We start from the raw sequence: 13,370 nt of genomic DNA on the forward strand, positions 1-13,370 counted from the left end.
GTGCAGCCTCAACCTCAAGGCAAGTATCTGGCCTCAAAAAGCTTCTTGTCTTTAAACACTCAGCTGGTTTTGTGTCGTTACTACGGCACAAAGTCGCACGCCTTCATCACCTTATATGCCCAATACTGTCCATCAGTTGCGTCGCCTGCAAAGCATTCAGCTTCCAATTGAGCACATCAGCGGGTGTGCTCCTTGTCTCAGAAATAATTGCATTCAGTGGGCTGAAGCAACAAGTTAAAAATGACGACAGAAATTTTTTTGGTAACGACAGGATCGGTCGCAAGATACTAGAATTATTTATCCTCGGAGGGATGACCCTATTTAAGCTCCGCCAATGATGAGCGCTTTGCCCGGACGAAGACAAGTCCTCTTGCCGAAACGTCGGCAAGCGCCCTTAGGCTTTCCCTTCTTTGATCACTTTGTCATTGTCCAACCAGCAGTCTGTCGTCCACCATCGTGAGTTTTGCAATACTCGCTGACAGCCAGGATGCAGTTAAATTGTAGGCATGTGAAAGGATCGGTGCAGCCCCAAACTGGAAACAATGAATAAGAGTCCCTCCTTTTTTTCAAATCTGAACGTTTTCAGCTGCTAAACCAAAAACGATAGCCCGAGGCCGCTCGTCAGCTACTAAAAAAACGGGAGAAAATTGCCGAGCATGAGGATGCCATTGTTTATTGAACGTTAAGAGTGAATGGCCACATTAAGTGTTGTGCCAATAAAGTGGATGCGTTGGTGCGACTCGTGTATTCGGAAAGCTCGAAGCCCGTCGAGATATACGCGTACCTGCGACCTCTTAAGTTTTGCGGTGAGCAGTGCCTTCAGGAAGCCACTTGTTATGAAGGCGTTCTATCACTGAAATAAAGTGTTATAAAGTGTTAAATTGAAATAAAGTGATGAAATAGCGTTAAATTGGAATTATGCATATTCGAGCAACCCTACTTTAATTCTGTGAAATATGCTGCCCCCAGCAGCACAACCCACCCCTGGCACAGAATGTGCCGTAAGACGCAGCTACGAGCGATACGGGGATTTTTTCACTTTAATGGTGCTCTGTACACCCACAACGCCGCAGCTTAATTTAATGGCGCATGGACAAGTCTTCCGCGATACAAAGTTCAAATAAAATCAGGTTTCGGTGATTTAACTCGCTCAAGGGCCAACCAAAATTTATTGTCAGGGATCAAACGGCTGGCATCCCGATGATGCCGGAGCGTTGAACTTTGCAGGAGGGTTATACTAGTGAAAAATTTTGTTATAATTTCAATAAGCCACAAAATTATCTCGCATTTTCGGTTACTTATTAACTCCCTGTGCTATAATCACGCATGCATTTGTACTTAAAATATTCGTCATCAATCCTTTCAGCTGTACCTCCTCAAAATGAATCGCGCAGCTATATGTATATCCATATTTTTGTATCCCAAAAGGTCAGCCCAAGCAGAGCCCCGCCGATCCACCAGGTAAGCTTGTGCAACCAGACTTACCTATATCTGGGCACAAGTAGCGAGCCTTTCTGCTCCCGGGAAAATATTGAGACTTCAACGCTGTTCATCTGAGCGCTCATTAATCCATCCCCACAGTGCCCATATAGAGTGCTAGCTGCATGCAGGCTAGCAGTCGCTGCGTTGTTAAAGTGGCAAGAGGGGAATATTACTCATTTGAAGGCGAGTACCATGGTATACCTTAACTGCCCATTCACGTACCTGTCGGTTCACTAAGCATGTTTCAGCAGCTTTTTAGCACGCCTGTGAAGTCGAAGTGTCAGTCAGTTATCATGACAGCAACCACCAGTCTTTTTCAGAAGTGTACTCTATACCAGTGGCATAGGGAGTTCTACGTAGTGGTCAGTCTGAAGAAAAAATAATAATAATAATCATCGCGCTCTGCGGCTCAGTAACATGTAGGCACTCTTCATGACTGTAAGCGGCAGTATCGCCCTCGCTGAGGCTAAAAAGACTGCGTCAGGCCGTTTCTTGATGCATGCAATGGAGTTTTATGTTTACCAACAGTGCTTTCCTCATAATGCACCCAATCCGAGGAAAGCTCTAAGTTGCGCATAAAATGTGCTCAATACAGGCAAGCAGCCAAAGGTGCTAAAATCACATGTTTCAAGTCGTGAACAATCATATCTGTGCTCGAAGTATCTCACAGTTCTCAGAACAAAACAAAGTACAAAGCGACAAGCATTTTTGCGTTAAAAATGATATTACCTCTTCTACCAAATTTCACTAGCTAGTGACACAGGGAGTATGTCTCGAGTTAATATTTTTTTCATGAGCTTTTCCGAGATTTTAACACATTTCATTTTTTTTTCTGAAACCAACAAACTTCAAGTTCTCACAGAAGACTTCTTGGTCGCAACCGAACGTAAGTAATGGGTCATTCTATCTTTTACACATTTTAACGCTCCTAGCATCTCACCTGACAGATTCTCTCACCGCTCCTCATACATTTGTCCGACTCTGCTTTGCTATTACTTAACCTTTCTTAAATAAGGCGCTTTTCTATTGGATGTCTCCTGTTCCTTTCTCGTTTCTTTTCTCCAAATGTGCAGTGCAATGACTTAAAAGAATGCATGCTTCGATGAAGCAATTTATTCTTGATGTACATGTGTTCCACGCGCAGTCTACAGCGTTTATTCATGTTTTTTTTTTCAGATTCGGGCTTCCTAGCTGCCCAGGAAGGTAAGCATGCTTCTGCCAGGACTGAATAAGCGCTCGTAAACTCGATCCCTTCTGTTTGATCATGCGCAGGCATGCTTGCATGACAGGCGTCTCAATCACGCTCTTCACCCCTAATGGCAGCATTTCTGTGGCGGCTAAATAAACAGGCGCTTTACAAAACTCTCAGCTCTAATTCGAAAATTCGACACGCTGGATCTCCAGAAAAAAAAAGGGGGGGGGGGGGGGGGGGAGCGGCTTGTGCGGCTGCGGACAAAACGCAAAGGAGGAAACCGCTCAACAAAACCCATTGTGGAGCTGTATATACAGACTGGGTTATAGGACCAGACATGTACGTAAGGTTTCACATGTAAATTTATTACTCGTAAAAAAATGACATTTCTTCGAACCTCAAAATGCATTGATTGGTTTTTGTAAAATGTAACGTCCTCGGTAATCCAATTACTTTAACGCCAAAGCGTTAAAGCTCCGTTCACCAGAAAATTCTCTGTCCGCGTTGTGAACGACAAATCGCTAGCACAGCTATGGCATGTGGTCCCCAGAGAGCAACCTAGGGGACAGATAGGACACCTAGGTCACGTGACCTTGGGGCGTCATCGCAACCTGCCCAACGGATAGTGATCAAACTGCCTGCCCTGGAAGGTGGCAGTTAAATTCTCTGCAGACAAACGGCATCGCAGCGTCCCTCGGCGGTCTCCGCATCGGATGAAAACTTTCCGCCAGGCAGACGCGACCTAATGTCATAGAAGTATCTCATCACCACCTAGCAGCACACTCGGCGGCCCCGCGGCCGGTTTATACCTCCCTCTCTTTTCCCCATAAGTGGTGCCCGATTCACACCTCACACATCGCTACATCACGCATACACACGCATGAAACCGTTCAACTACTACGAACCATCTCATAAACCGAATTAATGTGGTTAATTACCTAAGCACTAATCATCATAACCATAATTAAATATGCACTCATCAGTGCATGTCCTTAAGACTCCACAAAAAATGAGACCACAACACATTCATCAGGTACCTAATCACTAATTAGCATAGTCATAATTAACTATGCATGCATTCGCACATGTCCTTAAGACACCACAGTAAGTTAAAGACCACAACGCATTCGCCAGGTCCACCTCTATCGCGCTTAAACCGACCAGCGTTTGTGGCCTTTAGGTAGAGCGCCCGTGTCGCCACCCAAGGGTCATGAGTTCCCCCTAATTCACCCCACTTCACTTTTCACCGCAATTACTTTACTTTGCATACATAACGTCCTTAACACCTTTGCGACCAATCCGAGCACGCTAGCACCAATTCAAGTCCTTCACCGAGCAGGTTGCGCGCGTTGACGGAGCAGATGTAATACAGGAAGCAAGAGTGTGATCACGTGAGGGTGACTCGCGCGAGGTCATGTGGTTGTGACGTCACGAACCGGTCAGCTAGTCTAAGTTTTCGGCCACGCCGAAGGCCAACGCCGACACACGTTTTTCTGTGACACGGGGCCTTTAACGGTAGGGTGTTAGAAATGCCGAAGGACGGTTCGAAAACCAACTGCAGGTAGAATTACCAATGCAACAGACTACACACAAAGGATTCCGCACCAGCTCATCCTCGTTCGTGCGTATTTCTGGCATGCTGAGTATTGATGGATGAAAAATAACGTAATAGTAATCGATTCCTCTGCTGTGATTGTTCAGTTGCCTTTCACGGACTCTAATCGAGCACTGAAATCAGTTACAATTCAAGTGAAGCAATTGTAGTTACAATCGGTTAGTTGTGTTCTGTGGTGTGTACTAACGGCAAAATGAAATGCGAACAGCGGAGCGCGTGGCCAAGAGTCCATTTTACGCCGTCTCTCTGTCGCCCTCAGACATAGGTGCGCTCTTCCGGTCAGCCATAGATTTCCTTCTGTTATCTTTGACGTTAGCTTTCTCGTCTTTCCACTGGTGTGCCACATTTCTGGCGGCAGTACGGCGACGAAGTTTTGTTCACTGCGAGAAGCAAGCGGTTCAACAAAGGCCAGGTTGGACACCGACCGCCACGTGATCGGTCTTTTTTCACCGTTAGCATCGCAACCGGACGGTGATTACAGGGCGATGATAGAAACAAAATTAAAGCGCTGCAGGCCAGGGAGCTAAGAGCGCATGCACCATCCATGCGGGCTACAGCCGCTGCCGCCAGCGAAGCCGAGCTGCGCAAGTTGAGATCGGTGGAAAGTACGAATGTGGCGCGCGGGTGGCAAAGTGATAGAACGAACGTCAAAGAAAACGGGAGCAAAAGTATGCCGCAAACTGGCCGGACAAACGCGCCTATCTTTGATGGCGACAGGTAGATGGCGTAAAATGTACCTTTGGCCACGCGCTCCGCTGTTCCCATTTCCTTTGTCTCCGATATTACGACTCTGGTTAGGACTGCAGAATGAAGCAAAGTGAGCGATACGAGTCGTAGGCTTGCGCGTGCGCGTGGTGTTGTCCACCTTTTATGTGCCGAATAGCCACTTCAAGGCAAGCTTCTTTGCTAGTTATAGAAATGCTGGTCTCTCGAACATATGATTAGTGCTTATTAACACAAACTATTCTAACGCCGAATTGTTCATGTCAATTCCTACTCGCACTAGGCCAATAGTTTAACCAATTGTTGAAATAGTTTTGCTCACTCCTTTCTACTATATCTTACAGACCTCAAACCAACAAAGTAAGTGGAAAGCTTCATTAGATACAATGATACAATACTGTATTCCCTAATTGGCGGTAGGGAATATTGAATTCTAACTCGAGAAACTCTCAGGCATGAGCGACCTAGAACTAAGTAATATCTTCTGTTTTTCTATCGATAAAGGCAACAGCGCAAGCCCCAGAGGCATCTGTTCTTGCTCATCGGTTCCTTCGCATTGGTCCTGGCGTTTTGCATAGTTGTATTCCTTTTCGGCCCAAGAATCTCAAGACCTGCTGCTGCAAGTGAGTGAGCTTGGAGAGCAGCCTTTGGTCTATTTCAGTTGTCGCGTCTTTACATAACCAGCAAAAGATTAAAAAAGAAAGAGGGGAAACACAGAAACTGCCACAAACTAAAACACAGTCACGGCTGACTTTATTCAAAAGAAGAAGTGTTTATGTGCAGAACAGTGTGCATGCCTGGACCGGGTCACACAATCAATTCAACCTCGTGTAGGCACACGTGTTAACATCGGCCGCTTATGAGTTCCAACTTAATGAGCGCAAAGTACTATTGAAGAAGCATTTGCCAATTTCCATCAATCACTATGATCTCGAACGTCTCTCTCGTCTCACTTTGAATTTTTTCATCTGAACGAGCTACACTACCCTTGGCTTCTAAGTTCTTTGCGTTCGCAGTAAGCTTAGTGCGAGTGTTTGCCTGATAGTCACACAATGCTCTGTCAGCCTGGTGTGCGCAAAGCAGCTAGACTGGCGAATATAGCAGCTGCCGTATGAGAACATAATACTCGAAACGCGCTCCTCAAGCATCTTCTTATCACTTATGTCGTACTTTGAACGTTCTCCTTGTCTCTAGTCAATATTCAACACTGTGGCACAGGCCAGTCAATTTTCGGGGAGCCGTGAAGGCAAATGGAACATCGCACCTGCGTGCGACTTCAATTAACGCACGCGTCGCTTTATGAAAGCACGAAATTGTCACTGGGGAAATTTCGTTCTTTGTCCACCCATCAGTGTTATTTATTTCCCATCAGCGCGTCTTTGTAACTGCGCTGTTAAGCTGAGCCCGGCTTCGTGCGTATTCGATCTCTTAACGCTATGGAGCAAACTAGCACATGCTATGCTCCGCTGCAAGAACTTTGAATGAACAGAGTCGAAGCTCAAATATCGATTTTTATTTCTAATTATATAAACCTGGAATGTTTGCTCGATGCTTTCTTGTATCTCTGGATACAGGGAAGCATGCTTGCTGGATTTCGCCAACCTTTGCGAGGACGCAAAACTGTTTGACTTGCAGGCGTACCGTCGTCTTCAATTGCCGTTTTCAACAAGAGTGCTTTATCAGCTACGTCAAGCCAAACTCGCTGTAGCGAAATGCGATCACGACAGTTATGGAGTTCAGCAAGCGCAAGTCCCAAATGGGATCACAAAGGCGAAAGGCCGTCGCCGTCGCCGCATATAGCAACGCTAATTTCGTTCTGAACGGTCATGCAATAGCTACTGCAACCTTCACCTCGTGAATCTCTGGAAAGGGAACTGGCATATGTTCGAGTTAGTCAATGCACGCCGCTTAATTAGCTGCAGTGCGAGAGCAAACATTACCCAACATGACGTTGTGGGCAGGTAACCACTGAAGAACGACACTGTAATGTAACTCCCGCACCCTGGTGCACAGACAGTTGTCTATAACGAGCAGTTCTTCGTGGCATGGTAACTTGAGAAATCGCGCCACTCCTCCTAAGACGCTGAAGATCGCCTTTCATCCAGCCGACTGACTCAGAATGTTGGTAAATGTCGTGCGTCAAACAACAATCACCAGAAGATGTCCTTAACTTTTCCAGTATTGTTCTACTCTACTCCTGATCGCAATTTATGACGCTGAAGGTGTGAGATTTCAACGTAAAACTTATGTCCTTATGAACTTTGTGCAGTTTCAGCTCCACCCAAAACAACATTCAGCGGTGTCATGTCATGATATAACTCCTGCTACTCTTGCACGCGTGATACATTGTAGTCCTCCGATGTTAAAGCGAAAATTGACAGCCTACGTTTCCTTCCCTCTCCCATCACTCATGTCTCTTCTACAGAATCAGAATTTCAACACGAGATGCTGTCCTTATAAAACAGTGTACCGTACACATCGCGAAATGAAAAATTTTTCTGCGTCGCCCTTTGCATTCGTCTTTCTGTGAGTGCAATGCCGCATGTGGCAGACCAGTCTCGTAAGCGGTGAACGATCATGTTCCGTACTGTAGGTTAAAGCACACCGTGCAGTGCGAAGTCACTAGCGCTACAGCTAAGCAAGTAGCTCGGCATTTGCCTTTTTGTTACAGCTCGGCGAGGTCCTGCGTTGGAGCGAGAAACAGAAGGCACGCGAGACAATTCGACGGAACACCACTGTACACCGTTGCCGAAAGCATCAATTCAAGAGGCTACAACGAGGAGTGAGTCTAGCGTAGGCCTGTCCAAGAAATGGCTAGAGTTCATCCTGTACACACTCTGAGAGAGTTTCAGAAGCAAGGGTCATAGTCAGAGGGTTTTACTTAACTACGAACAAGCTTAGCAAAATCTAAGCCTAGCTCTGCATTCAGAATATATACCGGGTGTCCCAGCTAAATGTAACCAAACTTTTAAAAAAGGCGGAGTGTCCTAGTCCAGTGAAACCAACTCAGGGTTGTTCACAGTCGCGTGGCCTAGTCTTGAGTATTTTTTTCGCTCTTCAAAGTTAATTAATTAGTTAAGTTTAATTAGCTAACTTTTTAATTATTAACTTCAGGAAGAAAGTGTCAGTGCAAAAGTTTTAGATCACCTCGAAAAACCGCTAGTAGTGCTGTTTCCGTCAAGTTAGGATTTACGTAGCTTCATTTATTGGCCTTAAAAGAAAGTTGTCACGTGACCAACTGCTCGCTCACTTCTCTGCCCCAATGTGCACCCAAAGTCTCATCGAGGGGAGGACTTCAGAAAAAATGGATTTTATTCTTTAAGGCACGTCTTGGGACGTTGAAGTGGCACAGTTGTCATGTGGAAGCATTTTCTTATTGTGCGGGTTATGGTTACAGGCCGGTAAAAAAACTACTTTACGTAAATATTAATTTGCTGAAAATGTCGCAGTAAGCTGTTTCTCAAAGCGATCTACAACTTTTCCATTGACACTTTGTTCCTCAAGTCAATAATTAAAAAGTTAGTTAATTAAGCTTAACTTATTAGTCAACCTTGAAGAACGAAAAAAATACTGCAGACTAGGTCACGCGACTCTAAACAACCCTCATTTGGTTTCAGACGGCTAGGACACCCCGTGTTTTTTAAAAGCTTGGTTACATTTAGCTGGGACACCCTGTATATATATATATGTTATGAAAGTAGGTTCCGTTGGCTTCCGCAGCGAAAAATTTGAGTGAAGTAGGCACTTCTCAAAGACACATTTATTGCCGACGTTTCGACCGTGGTGTGGTCTTCTGAAGACTGCAGTCCTGAAGAAGCGCACCGCGGTCGAAACGTCGACAATAAATGTATCTTTTACATGTATAGCTTCTTGCTTATCAAAAAGAAGACAGATTGTGAATAAATCCGATATCGGTATTCTTACAAGACCAAGGTCCTCAATAACTGGTCTGAGGGAATCATTGCATGCGCATCATGAGCTTCCTGTGCCTAACTTATACGTCACAAGTATAGGACGTCACAGCTCTGCAAGTGCCGCAAGCTTCCTAACAAGGCCTGAGTTACACCAAAGTAGTCCAGTATTGAAGAGCCACGGTGCGAAGATACCGCCTCTTGTCAAACGTGTAGAGCTCATCGAAATTTTTTAGGCTTTACTGCTTGGAACCAAAGTAGCTGCTAACTCCAAGCCGGGCAGCGTGACTTCTGGGGCTTATGACGCTTGGCAGGGCCTTCTCCCGAAGAAGTCGATTTTTTTTTTCTAGGCTCGAAGCTATGCCTGATTGAACTCACTAATTACCTTAGCAATTTCTAAGAATGTTGGTCCTGTTATGGAAACATTGAAGGTAATGGTCCATTCTTCCGATGTGTACCAAATCTTTCTTTTAAATGTTTTCCAACGCTCGCATCGAGCAGTTAAGACTGCCATAGAAAACCAATGGGGAACGCCCTTGACGGTAGCAGAAACGTTAATAGCAAAAAATGCAAGCCTCTCAACAAGAGATCTGCGGACATATTTATTGTTATAGTGAAATCTTACAGTACATGAGAGAATTCTGTTCGTGAGCTCTTTCCCGTTCAAAAATGCTTGTGTCCAGAATTGTTGGCCATGGCGGATTAGGAACTTTTGATAAGCGTCCCTCGTCATCTTTTTCACGTACAACAGTAGCATTGAGTAACCTCTTGTCTCTGCGTTGCCAGCACGCATTGATCAAGAACGTGTTGAGCCATTATTAAGTATTTGCTGCTGCGGCCAGAGCTAGTCCGGGCTTCTTACTCAGTATACCATGTAGGCTCTATATGCCAGATGTTTCAGCGAACACTTTTCAGAATTCAAAAGAGTGATCGAAATAGTAAAAAAATATCGTCAGAAATATCGTCAGCATGCAAACCAAAGATGACACGCGTAAGTAGCAAATTATTTGACGCAAGGAACGCCGGGCAGGGCAGAATCTGCAACCTAAAAAGCCATGATGCTCAAGATAGGCATACAGCTAGCAGCACTCGAACAACAACCAAGCAACGGTGGCACTACTATTAGGCAACCCATTCCTTCAACAAGTCATCATCGCCCGCAATTTCTTCAATCAATTCTCCGTCGCATGAGCCTGCATGTACTCATCGGTGTAAGACGGATTACTCTTTTTTTTCAATGCAGCAAGCCTTTCGTTCATATCAGATGAAAGTCCGGAGTATGACTCGTCCGAGGAAAACTTGCCTGATCAAGACTTGCCGGAGACAAGCTAGTCGATTCATGACGCTAATCCGATGCCTTCGGTTCATAGTTCAGCCTAAATCGGTAAGTGGCTGGAAGGGCTGTACTCTGAGCGTGAAAAAAAGGTGTCACAACAAAACAAAAAAAAATCAATAACCTTAAAGTATACGTGTTTGGCACCGCTACATCTAAGGGCAATAATTCTAACTCAGTGAAACAGCACGCCACCTGCAATGAACTATTCAGCTGCAAGATGTATGTTTGTATGTTGGAGCTGTGGCGATGACAGGTGTGATAGGAGTACAAAGTCTTAGGGGAAACGATCCTGAAGCACTTCTCCCTTACCATAGGTTATAAAGCGCTCGACATCCATGCCTGAGCCAAAATAGTTTTCTACCCATATAGCGACAGTAGTTATTTTTCGTCGAAGACAAGCGTCTCATGTGTCACGCGGTTCTTAATGTTAAAAAAGGATACAATGTATGCATAATGAGCTAAGTACCAGGGGACATTAAAACCAGTTAATTGTAAGAACCTGTGGTACCCTGTATCGAACAGCGTGAACACAGACAAGCGCAAGAGACAAGGAAACAAACGAACACTCTCTCTTGTGCGATTGTGTGTCTCCTCTGCTTGTCTGTGTTCGCGCTGGTCGACACAGGATAATTGACCAACTAGCCCGCCAAAACGTTCTAGTTCATTCTGAGGCAGCTGCCAGAATCTTGATTACGAAATCCTCATCATTCTCTAAAGACTTAGCGAGGCAAGGCATTCTTTTCTCCTAGAGCACTTCGTTCTCAATAATGATGATGTGATTTAACGGAATGAACACTAAGCCATCGGCATAGCCTGCACGCAGTGCGAGCGCGTCACGTCGAACGCCATCTATTATAACATTAATACAGAAAGGCATTGCAGAGGTTGTCTACACAGGCCTTTTTATAATTTGTGTTATTTTCTGTTTCTTTAGGTCTAAGCTGCAACTAACGACTTCCGTGCGGCTCAGCAGCATCGTTTTGAAAACGCCTGCAATCAATGCGTGAATAAAGTATTAATGAATTTCTGAACGTTGCGATATTTAGACACTTGTGCTGATTAATAAACATTCTAGTTTTTCGCTCTTACTACCGGAAAACTTTCTTCTTATCCGCTAGTGTTGCCAAACTAGGTAGATGACTTCAGGATATGTTTTTTTTTTTTACATTGAAGGTGAGGCTGGCTGCAGACTCAAGGCCAGCACCAGCGCGAGTTGGGCAGCAATGTTCAGGGAGGTTCGTTATATCCAGCTGCAGGAAAATTTCCCTTCATATAAACTAGATATCAAATACATGGGCTTGTATGGGAGATTCGAAGGGGTATAATCATTTTTTGTAATATTCATTTCTGTATACACCACTTCGCTATAACGAGGTTTGACTCTACTTTATAGGGGAGAAAAGTCTCCTGGACGCGTGCTTGCCTACTGAATGCGATAGATCTGCTACGCGGAAAGATCGACTTACGCGTTCTCATGCCTGGCAGTGAAATGAGGCGGTCGTTACATCACTTTCAGTTTACAGACAGAACATTTGCGAGCTCTCTTTTGACGGTGTTTATTGGCGGTATGTTGCAGATTGTATTGGCCTACAGCGTAACCATTAAACATCTCGATCGTAACCAGTGTAACCATGTCATTCTCAACGACGTTTTCTCTATTTATTGTTTAGAGCTGTTCGAAACAATTCCAACAAAAAAAATCGGCAGACACTTTAGATGCTCAAGTGCAGGAAGGCGAAAGCCCGCCCGCTCACTTCGTGAACGCAGTCGTTCACTGCCCATAGCACACGATCACACACAACCGGCCGCCATGACTGCTTGCGGTTGCGCCATGACTGCTTACGGCCCTCTCGCGGGCCCACTCACATCCCGCGCCGCTCACTCACCGCGGGTACCCTCGACTACCCTCCCTCTCACGAGTGAGGGGGAGGGGGGGGGGAGACAAGGCTACGCGGGGGAGCCTATTTAAGGAGGGTTCGACCGCCTAGACCTTCTCTTGACACCTGCCGCGAAGACCACCTGAGTCTCTGCCTCAACGACGCCCGACCCCACTGCCGCGGCATCAACAATGTGAGAGTAAATCACTTTTTTACAAAGACCTGGCTCGAATCACTGTCTGTGCTCCCTTGCGCAGAGGAATCGCCCTCACGGTGAACTAACGTGGCAGAGGGATCGCTTTGCCACAAAGCCGATGACGTCTTGCCTCTATCTTGCTGTTCAATGTCGCTGCCCCAGAACCGTTGCACCCCTTCTTCTCCGCGCGCCGCTGCGTAATGTAACCCGATGCCACGCAGCTTGCAATTCTACCTCTAAGCCGCGCTCCCCTCCCCCACCAGCTGCCGCATCAGATTGTATTCGGATGCGCCGACCGTCTGCATCTGGACGCCATCTTTTATGGGTACCATCGAGTGTTATCACACACAAACTCACAGATAGGATTTCGTTCAGTGGGGTAAGTAAGGCCTTCACTTTATAATGTTGGTTTCCAACTAAAATTTGCACATCCGCAGCATCCTCCACTCGAGGAAACAGAGGCAGCATAAGGCTGTGCTAAGCCGGTTTCCACCTCGTGGCCTCTCCCAGATCAGAGTCCTAGAGACACAGACGACAAGCGCGGGCACAAAAGATAACGGGACGAATGCAGAATACAGTTATCGAGGACAGAGTCAGCTGGTCAACTGTCGAGGCGGGCCTGGGAGTGGCAGGAAGATAGTTGAGACGATTGCTAGATGCCTCGGAATAATTTTGCGAGACAGAAGAAGCGGGCAATTAACGGAATGCCTGCACTGGGCGCGCCGACCCTTGAAACTGTATCATCGCCACCACTCCTGCGTCATAAAGCGTAACATGAAAGGATTTGCTCTCGTGTGAATGCAGTGCTATCATCGTATCGCCAGTAAAGAGGCCTCTTACGGAGTTAGAGGAGACATCATAAAAGTACCAAGACAGCGACCAGTGCTCGGTGCCCGCAGTCACAACGCGCGACAGAAGATGAGGACGCCGGCACTGCGAGTCAGAAGGAACGTTAGATGAAGTGTTTAATCCTTCAACTATGATGTACATTTCAAAGGCAAGTAGTGCATGATGTCAGGTTGTCAACACTCACTGCGC

Source organism: Amblyomma mixtum, chromosome 6 (genome assembly GCF_055824585.1).
Source record: "Amblyomma mixtum isolate Tamu chromosome 6, ASM5582458v1, whole genome shotgun sequence".
NCBI classification, from domain to species: Eukaryota; Metazoa; Arthropoda; class Arachnida; order Ixodida; family Ixodidae; genus Amblyomma; species Amblyomma mixtum.